This window comes from Schistocerca cancellata, chromosome 2 (genome assembly GCF_023864275.1).
Source record: "Schistocerca cancellata isolate TAMUIC-IGC-003103 chromosome 2, iqSchCanc2.1, whole genome shotgun sequence".
NCBI classification, from domain to species: Eukaryota; Metazoa; Arthropoda; class Insecta; order Orthoptera; family Acrididae; genus Schistocerca; species Schistocerca cancellata.
In genome coordinates this window covers 946,929,596-946,940,536 of record NC_064627.1, presented here as the reverse complement: position 1 = coordinate 946,940,536, position 10,941 = coordinate 946,929,596, and the positions used below count along the sequence as shown (strand labels likewise).

The 10,941-nt window shown below is 40.4% G+C and overlaps 1 long non-coding RNA gene across 2 annotated transcripts in view; it reads left to right on the top strand.

Moving 5' to 3' along the window:
• The window catches only part of LOC126162920 (uncharacterized), a 108,489-nt gene that overhangs the window by 63,247 nt on the left and 34,301 nt on the right, over window positions 1–10,941 (top strand). The gene's annotated exons all lie outside the window — the stretch shown is intronic.

The window sequence follows — 10,941 nt, the reverse complement described above, 5'->3', positions numbered from 1 at the left end:
ACTTTGGATGAGATTGTTGAAGGGGCCAGTCAGATGAGTTCACACACTGGAGATCTTGGTGTGAACCATCTGCACCTGTTTTGAGGCGGGGACAATAGTGTCCCAACTTCCTGCAGTACAGTTCTTTATTGTTACCAACCTAATTACAGTATCACAGACTATTCACAGTGCTCACCTGGGTGAGGGTTTTTTATGCCCTCCCCTTTCCCCCTCTTCCATAAATTAACTGGGCTGCAGTGGGTGAGGATGCTATCCTAAGTAGACCTTACTCTGTACATGTAGCACTCCTCATGCTGGGGGAACGAGTTACTGAAAATAATCCCCCTTATATCTTCATTTCGCCACACATTATAATGATACAGTGTGCCTGGAAAACAGCCATGCATATTTCCACAATTCAAAATTGTGTGTATAAATCGAGAATCTTAAAAAAAAAAATGTGAAAACGTTGGTGATCAAGAATGTAACGTTTAAAGTAGTCATTAAGTTGTAACTAAACAGCATCTTCAGCTCTTTTTGTGTAATGTTTGTTAATAATAAAATAAATGGGGCTCCAATAGGATGCTTTTTTATTTAATTATTTAAATGCTTTTTAAATTTCAGAACAAAAATGTGATGAAAAAGTTAATGGATTCGTGTTGGTGCTTGGTAGAACAGTTTCATATTCATAAATGGAAACAGCGTCTTTTTGTACAGCATATTTGTTCCTGTTATCCCGCTTCTGGCGTCCTATGGTGTCACAGATATGAAATCAAGAACAGAAAATGAAGGTGTTTATTACATGAGTAGCTACCCCCAAGACCTGGAAAGAAACAAACCACACTTAGAGGATGTGGTACTGGTTGGCTGAGCACTTAAAAGGCGATGTGAAATTAGAGATTGTTGCTATGGTAACGCCAGCCCAAGACCAATTTTTGAGAATAATTTATCTTTATGTTCTGGCATTTTATTTTTAATTGTAAACTTTGCATTTATGGCATTTATTTCTCTACACTTGCTCAGAGTTAAATAGGTTAAATTAAAATACAATTTTACCTTTTTGAGTGTAGAGTCTCTTGACTATAGGAGCAAGGGAGAGGATGTTATTATGGGTGGCCAGTGTCCTCTTCCTGCAGCACAAATGCACACGTGGATTAACATGGTTCTTTATTTACTGTAAGACGTCATGGTCTCCTGACTTTCAATGCTTTCATATTCCGCCCTCACAGTCATATTTCGCACATCAACACGCTTCATTCGAACCCAAACTCGTTAAGATAAAGTCAATGTTGTATGAATTCATGTAAACGATATGCGAATAAGAAGTAAATCGCAAGTGCGCACCGAGATTGAAATACTTGAGTCTGGCGCACACACACACACATTCAAGACACGACGGTCACAAAAGCTTTTAGTTCAGGAGAGGCAAACCGCATGCCAGGAGACTGGTCCCTTCAGAGGATGAGTCAACCTATCTGCATCGGCCGGCGACCGCCTGTAGAGCAGACAGCGTTTGCCCGAGTGAAAGGGAGAACGACCCCGTGTTCGACATAAAAGCAAATTCCGCTACATTATGTGGGAGCGCCCAGCCTACGCATTCTTTACAAACATAGAATGCATTTTCAGAGGTTTTCACAGGGAGACAGCAAACGCCAAATGCCAATGCTACAGATTTCCACATTGGTCGCCTTAAACGAAACGTCATTCTCCCGTTTTAGAAGAGCAATGCTGATTGGCAGACGATATTCCGGACACCTTGAGCTGGAGGAGAAATGGAAGAGACTGAAAGATATACCCCTTCACATGTGGCGTGGAGAGGGGCCGTTCCGTTGTCGCTCTTGGAGTGAGAACACATAACGAGAGCATGTGCACTCGTACATGTACTCAAAGAGCGAGGAACAAGTCTCTCCTCAGTACTTCACTGGGAGGGCACCTCTGTCGAGAGCGAATCGGAGTGTGATTCTATATTGAGTCCTTGCGATCAAGCATTGTTCACAGTGTTGGCCACCACACTTATTGTGAGGTGTGAACGGACAGAGTTATAGTTAAACGCCTGCGAGCGAATTTTTGAATGGCATCACGGAGGACTGGTTATCTGACCGGTGTACCACGCCAATAGTTAGACTAGGAGCGAATAGGAGTCCTTGACTTCATCAAGGCATAGGGAGAGTTTGATTGGCGAAGGTCAATCCAGATAGAACGAGAGTTATCTTATTTGTCAGCAACGAGTGGCGCAGCAGTCATCGCAGCTTACGGTATTGTGCGCTACAGCTCTTGCGAGCCCCATATTTCCTCCACAACAGTACACTTCACTGCGACTGCCTTAACCGTACCGAGCAACATTCTAACGGATAATTATTCTCGTTGAGTAGGCGCGGCTCTCAGCCATTCTGCCAAGTCAATAACGATCTTAAACTTTGTATAGAAACTTCATTAGCGAATCCTATCCTTAAGAGGTAACTTCACATTCCGAAAAGAACCCGGAAATAATTTGTTCAATTCATAACTAAAAGTGCGATAGTGATTTCTCAGAATTTTTGCAAAAAAATAATAATTTTCGTTAGTTTCATGTTTTTCTTACACTAACTAGCACCACTTCAGTACCCAAGTATCCCACTAGTTACGTAAGAAATTTTGTGAATTTTTGTGTCATTTCCTTACAGCAGACGACTCCAGAAGATATTTATCACTGAAAGTTTTCCAGGCATTTCTCTTTAGAACGTTAGGAGCGTCTGTCTGACCTCTGTAGTAGCGGGGGGATGGAAATTGCATCTTGCAGGTGCCTCAGGGTAAAGGGTAAATCTCAGATTAATCCGTTGTGCAGAATGACAGAATAGCACCCACACGTTCGCCATAGATTACTTGTACGGGATACTTAACATGAATAAAGTCTGTGTGTTGTGGTACAAGCTCATCAGTAATAGTCCTCTTGCAGACAATATCAGTAATCTTGCTATCAAAACTTAAGTCACACTGCTGCTCTGCAATTGAACTGACATATGCCTAACTGGAGTGTGAATTAATCAGTCAGTGCGGCCCTCCGGTCAGCAGCAGCGGCCTAAATAATTGCCGTCGAGAGGGCGTTGGTGGAATGTTGCTTGTCTGTGTGTCTCTGGCCTCTCTCGTGACAGGCACACTTGATCCAGCGCTCTACTGTCGATCTTTGCCGCCCGGTGTGCTGGCGACAGCTTACACCAGCAGACTGAGTATGAGACTAGCAGACTGTTACCCTACCTACATTGTAAAAACTCAGACTGCTGAACTTTATTCGCATTTGTCTGACACAGGAGAAAATCGATACACTTAAATGACACGTCAGCAAAGCATAAATTCACAATTTAAGAGCGGTTTTAGATAGGAGAATATCATGAATTAATTGTAATATGGCTCTCACTAATAGATAAACTGATTCACGAGGAAATTTTGCTTATGTAATTTATGAAATGGGAGATATGATACTGCATGAAGAGTTTGACAGAGCACTGAAAGACCTGAGCCGAAACAAGGCCCCGGGAGTAGACAACATTCTATTAGAACTACTCACGGCCTTGGGACAGCCAGTCCTGACAAAACTCTGGTGATCAAGATGTGTGAGACAGGCGAAATACCCTCAGACTTCAAGAAGAATACGATAATTCCAATCCCAAAGAAAGCAGGTGTTGACAGATGTGAAAATTACCGAACAATCAGTTTAATAAGCCACAGCTGCAAAATACTAGCACAAATTCATTACAAACGAATGGAAAAACTAGTAGAAGCCGACCTCGAGGAAGATCAGTTTGGATTCTGTAGAAATATTGGAACACGTGAGGCAATACTGACCTTACGACTTATCTTAGAAGCTAGATTAAGGAAAGGTAAACCTACGTTTCTAGCATTTGTAGACTTAGAGAAAGCTTTTGACAATGTTGACTGGAATACTCTCTTTCAAATTCTGAAGGTGGCAGGGGTAAAATACAGGGAGCGAAAAGCTATTTACAATTTGTACAGAAACCAGATGGCAGTTATAAGAGTCAAGGGACATGAAAGGGAAGCAGTGGTTGGGAAGGGAGTGAGGCAGGGTTGTAGCCTATCCACGCCGTTATTCAATCAGTATATTGAGCAAGCAGTAAAAGGAACAAAAGAAAAATTCGGGATAGTTATTAAAATCCATGGACAAGAAATAAAAACTTTGAGGTTCGCCGATGATATTGTAATTCTGTCAGAGATAGCAAAGGACTTGGAAGAGCAGTTGAACGGAATGGACAGTGTCTTGAAAGGAGGGTATAAGATGAACATCAACAAAAGCAAAACGAGGATAATGGAATGTAGTTGAATTAAATCAGGTGATCCGGAGGGAATTAGATTAGGAAATGAGACATTTAAAGTAGTGAAAGACTTTTTGTTATTTGGGGAGCAAACTAACTGATGATGGTCGAAGTAGAGAGGATATAAAATGTAGACTTGAAATGGCAAGGAAAGCGTTTCTGAAGAAGAGAAATTTGTTAACATCGAGTATAGAGTGTAGCCGTGTATGGAAGTGAAACATGGACGATAAATAGTTTGGACAAGAAGAGAATAGAAGCTTTCGAAATGTGGTGTTACAGAAGAACGCTGAAGATTAGATGGGTAGATCACATAACTAATGAGGAGGTATTGTATAGAATTGGTGAGAAGAGGAGTTTGTGGCACAACTTGACGAGAATAAAGGACCGGTTGGTAGGACATGTTCTGAGGCATCAAGGGATCACAAATTTAGCATTGGAGGGCAGCGTGAAGGGTAAAAATCGTAGAGGGAGACCAAGAGATTAATTCACTAAGCAGATCAGAAGGATGTAGGTTGCAGTACGTACTAGGGGATGAAGAAACTTGCACAGGATAGGGTAGCATGGAGAGCTGCATGAAACCAGTCTCAGGACTGAAGACCACAACAACAACAACAATTTATTACTACTGTGGCACACAAGGAGATTCTCGTACTTAGAGCGAAGTCGCAGCGACGTGTTAGTTATTTTATAATATTTATAGATTAAGCACCAAAATAAATTTTAGCACGTATCTCTTCCTGACTGCAAATTCGGCTTACGAGACGGGAGTGGCTACTTCAAGAGCTTATCTGTGAATGCAGCATCTAAATACAGGCAATATTTTTTTAAGTACTGATTTTTCGGATTCACTTGCAAACAGTTATAACACTTTCAATGTTGACAGTGAACCTAAAATTAATTGAACATTACATAGGCTTGGAACACTGCCTCAGTGAAACACAAAGATCGTCACATAAAATTGATATTACACAGGGTGATTCACGAAGATAAGCAAGTATTTTAATATGTTATTCAACAAGTAAAACTAAAGAAAAAAGTTCATATAAACATTGCTCCGCAAATCTTTAGTTACAGAGTTATGGCTAGTAAAAGATTTTGCCTGATGGAATTTAGCAACTTCGCTAATATGAAGTCATCGCAAAACTGTACGAGGTTAAAGCACGATTTCCATTTATTCCGTTATTATTGGTCTGGGGAATCTAATAAAACATGTCTCAGACGTATTTTATGAGGACAAAGTCAATACACGTGAGGTATTACTTGCTCGCATTATGGATGCAATAGACGAAATTAAGAACAACACTGTGAAACTGAAACGAACAGCAAAATCTGTTCATACACGTACATCTAAATGCACTGAACTCGGTGGAGACATTTTTGAACGTTTATTGTGATATGACCTGTAGATTAAAACTGAAAAAAACTGCAAAAAGGTGGGAATTTAAGGAGATGGGACCTGCATAAACTGAAAGAACCAGAGGTTGTACAGAGTTTCAGGGAGAGCATAAGGGAACGATTGACAGGAATGGGGGAAATAAATACAGTAGAAGAAGAATGGGTAGCTTTGAGGGATGAAGTAGTGAAGGTAGCAGAGGATCAAGTAGGTAAAAAGACGAGGGCTAGTAGAAATCCTTGGGTAACAGAAGAAATAATGAATTTAATTGATGAAAGGAGAAAATATAAAAATGCACTAAATGAAGCAGGCAAAAAGGAATACAAACGTCTCAAAAATGAGATCGACGGGAAGTGAAAAATGGCTAAGCAGGGATGGCTAGAGGACAAATGTAAGGATGTAGAGGCTTATCTCACTAGGGGTAAGATAGATACTGCCTACAGGAAAATTAAAGAGACCTTTGGAGATAAGAGAATCACTTGCATGAACATCAAGAGCTCAGATGGAAACCCAGTTCTAAGCAAAGAAGGGAAAGCAGAAAGGTGGAAGGAGTGTATAGAGGGTCCATACAAGGGCGATGTACTTGAGGACAATATTATGGAAATGGAAGGGGATGTAGATGAAGATGAAATGGGAGATACGATACTGCATGAAGAGTTTGACAGAGCACTGAAAGACCTGAGTCGAAACAAGGCCCCCAGAGTAGACAACATTCCATTGGAACTACTGACAGCCTTGGGAGAGCCAGTGCTGACAAAACTCTACCATCTGGTGAGCAAGATGTATGAAACAGGGGAAATACCCTCAGACTTCAAAAAGAATATAATAATTCCAATCCCAAAGAAAGCAGGTGTTGACAGATGTGAAAATTACCGAACAATCAGTTTAATAAGCCACAGCTGCAAAATACTAACACGAATTCTTTATAGACAAATGGAAAAACTAGTAGAAGCCGACCTCGGGGAAGATCAGTTTGGATTCCGTAGAAATACTGGAACACGTGAGGCAATACTGACCTTACGACTTATCTTAGAAGAAAGATTAAGGAAAGGCAAACCTACGTTTCTAGCATTTGTAGACCTAGAGAAAGCTTTTGACAATGTTGACTGGAATACTCTCTTTCAAATTCTAAAGGTGGCAGGGGTAAAATACAGGGAGCGAAAGGCTATTTACAATTTGTACAGAAACCAGATGGCAGTTATAAGAGTCGAGGGACATGAAAGGGAAGCGGTGGTTGGGAAGGGAGTAAGACAGGGTTGTAGCCTCTCCCCGATATTATTCAATCTGTATATTGAGCAAGAAGTAAAGGAAGCAAAAGAAAAATTCGGAGTAGGTATTGGAATCCATGGAGAAGAAATAAAAACTTTGAGGTTCGCCGATGACATTGTAATTCAGTCAGAGACGGCAAGGGGCTTGGAGGAGCAGTTGAATGGAACGGACAGTGTCTTGAAGGGAGGATGTAAGATGAATATCAACAAAAGCAAAACGAGGATAATCGAATGTAGTCAAATTGGGTTGGGTGGTGCTGAGGGAATTAGATTGGGAAATGAGACACTTAAAGTAGTAAAGGAGTTTTGCTGTTTGGGGAGCAAAATAACTGATGATGGTCGAAGTAGAGAGGATATAAAATGTAGACTGGCAATGGCAAAGAAAGTGTTTCTGAAGGAGAGAAATTTGTTTACATCGAGTATAGATTTAAGTGTCAGGAAGTCATTTCTGAAAGTATTTGTATGGAGTGTAGCCATGTATGGAAGTGAAACATGGACGATAAATAGTTTGGACAAGAAGAGAATAGAAGCTTTCGAAATGTGGTGCTACAGAAGAAAGCTGAAGATTAGATGGGTAGATCACATAACTAATGAGGAAGTATTGAATAGGATTGGGGAGAAGAGAAGTTTGTGGCACAATTTGACTAGTAGAAGGGATCAGTTGGTAGGATATGTTCTGAGGCATCAAGGGATCACCAGTTTAGTATTGGAGGGCAGTGTAGAGGGTAAAAATCGTAGAGGGAGACCAAGAGATGAATACACTAAGCAGATTCAGAAGGATGTAGGTTGCAGTAGGTACTGGGAGATGAAGAAGCTTGCACAGGATAGAGTAGCATGGAGACCTGCATCAAACCAGTCTCAGGACTGAAGACCACAACAACAACAACATTGTGAAGCTGTATGTACTAACTTCCTTAACACTGAACCTTGTTTTTTCCAGTTTAACATGAATTCGCGTGTGGTATGGTATTAATAAAAGCAGATTATCTGACACATTCATGCAGTTTCAGTTAACATTATTACCATCATTTTTCCTAAATTGTATTCTCTATAACTTCTGTTGAAACCTTTGTGCAATTGTCTAGAATTTAAAAAACAAATTGGGCCAAGTAGTTTATAAATTAAAAATTTAGCGAAATTGTGTCTTTTTTTCTCTGGATGTTCTGGAGAACTACTGCAGATATACTTCTGGGACATGTTGTATTAGATTCACCAGATCAATAACAACAAATTAAATGGAAACTGTACTTTACTTTCGCCTCGTACAGTTCTGTAATGGCTTTATGTTGGCAAAGTTGCTAAATTTCATCAGGCAAAATCTTTTATTAGCCACAACTCTGTAACTAAACATTTGCGGACTTATGTTTACATGAACTTTTTTCTTCAGTTTTATTTGTAGAGTAACATATTAAAATATTAGCATATCTTCGTGAATCAAACTGTATATGTCAGCCTGAGGTCAATCAAATGGTATCATAACCACCGTCGCCTCATTTCCAATTCATCATCAGATGATCTGTTCGAAAAGAAAGAAAAAGAGAATACTAAAAGGCTAGGAAATTAAACGAATCATCAAACCAACTACTATATATACATACATCTTTATCTACATCGACACACACTCAACGGTGTGTGGCAGGCTTATGGTACATACAATTATTTGTACCCTCTCCACCCTCTCCCTGTTCCATTCGAGAATAACACATGGAGACAATGATTGTCAGTAGAACTCTGTATGAGTTCTAATTGCTCTGATTCTCTCGTCGTGGTCACTTCGTACGTATGTGGCAGGTAGTAATTCACTGAGGTGAGAAAAGTCATGGGGTAGCAATATGAACATATACAGAGGGCCGTAGCAATGCGTGCACAAGGTATGAAAGGCGAGCGCATCGGCGGAGCTGTCATTTGTACTCAGATGATCCATGTGAAAAGGTTTCCGACGTGATTATGGCCACACGACCGGAATTAACAGACTTTGAACGCTGAGTGGTAGTTGGAACTAGCTGCATGTGACATTACATTTCGGAATTCGTTAGGGAATTCCGTATTACCAGATCCACAGTGTCAAGAATGTGCCGAGAATACCACATTTCAGGCATTACCTTGAAAGGGTAGAGTACCGCCCAACATTGAAAATAGGTACAACATTCTTCGTTATTCTTTTCAGTACAACATATTTTTTGTAATAATAACTCAATTTCACTTAATACACCGAAGCCAGATACCAGTGTAGGAAAGATTGACAATTTATTTATTTAATTGATCACATGTGCACTCCCACAAAATAAATCCCTACACCCAACTTGGTGAGATCTGTGAAATGAATGAATGTATGGTCGTCTGCTAACCGCAGGTAGTGAATGTGCAATATATGATCATCTTTGAGACGGTCCTTTGGTCACCTTTGGTGGAACCAAAGAGATGAAATTTACCTGAGCTTTCAGCGCCTGAAATGTGGCTCACCAATGGGTAGCATGGTCTTCCTCCAACCTCGACAGAGGTGCGAGATGACCTAAGGAACGGCCATGTTTCAGCACTCTGCCGCTGGATCTAGTGTTGGTAGAGACCTGTTTTAGGTGTGCTCCGTAAAGACAAAAGAGTGGAGACATGGTATGCATGTGAAATACTTAAGAGTAGTTTGGAATAATAATTTCTCTATTACAGGAACTTTTGTAGGGAGAATTAAATGTCAGGCAGGTAATATTGAGGGGATCGTAGTAATCTTCGGAAGTGACCAATGGTCACAATGAAACCACGTGTAGCAATAAGTTGAAATACTTCCGAGTGCTTCAATTAAGCTGAATTACTAGCGTATGTACTATAAGTTGGAAATATTTAAGAAATGGCGTGTGCAGGACTTGAAATCAGAGACGAGTACTTCCACGTGGTGAGTACTGTGTGAGTCTCAATCTGTGTATGAGACAAAGGGTAAAGAGAAGTACTCGTCCATGGTATCAGTTGAGGACTCGCGTGAGTGATGAATATGTTCTTAATATTACTTTACGTGTTTTGTTTCCGTGTGTCGCTTGATCCAAACTATAATACTCTGAGAGAGAAGCAAGGTGAGTCAGCCGTCTATCTAGCAACGCCACTTGGCTTGCATTGCACAGGAAGACGTGCATATATCCTCCAGAGTCCATAGTAGGAAAGAAAAGTTGCGAAGTGGGGCAGTGTCGTGTGAAACTGGGATAAATACTAATTGAAGTGGGAAAGCTGAAAGTGATGTGATTATAACGTTGTGACTATTCTTTGTATTGTATGTTGCCAGTGTGATGTATTTCATGAAATTTAAGTATGTGTGGTTGGCATGGGAGAGTAACAAGATAGTTTCAGAAACAGTGGGTTATGCATGTTCCTTTTTGTACCAATCCGTCTGGAGGAAATTTTCGTGATGATGGGTATGAGAGTCGAAGTGTGAGATGTAGCAAAAGATCCACCATCCTATCCAGAAAATGCACTGTAGCGTTAAATAATTACGGCACCATAAGATAGAGAATCAACAATGTAAAGTCATGCCCACTGGGCGGAATTCTCATGTGTTATTGTTGTAGGTTATAGAATTTGTGTGTTTAGGTTATAGAATTTATCGGAATAAATAAGAAAGTGAAAAGAAAAAGATTGGTGGCCTTTTCCTTCGAATAGTATGTTGTCATGAAACCCAGAATTTATAACGTGTGCGCCATTCATATTTAGTGCTATGGCCACATGTTGATCAAAGCCGTTAAATAAGAAAGAAAATCTGGTATTGCCGATGCGTAGTGAACAGTCAGAGTTGTGTAAATTACTAATAGTCAGATGTGCGTTTCCGTTTCCGTTGCGTAATATTCAAACAGGAGAATAACTTGTAACTTAATTGTGAGTACTAGAGTTCATGTTACTCGATAAATAAGAATGAGTCCACTCGCTTGGCAGACCACTCATCTTGCAGGCCTGACTGCTTGATGCCACAGTATGAGCAAGGCATGTGGGTGCCTCTCAACCTCTCACCACGGAC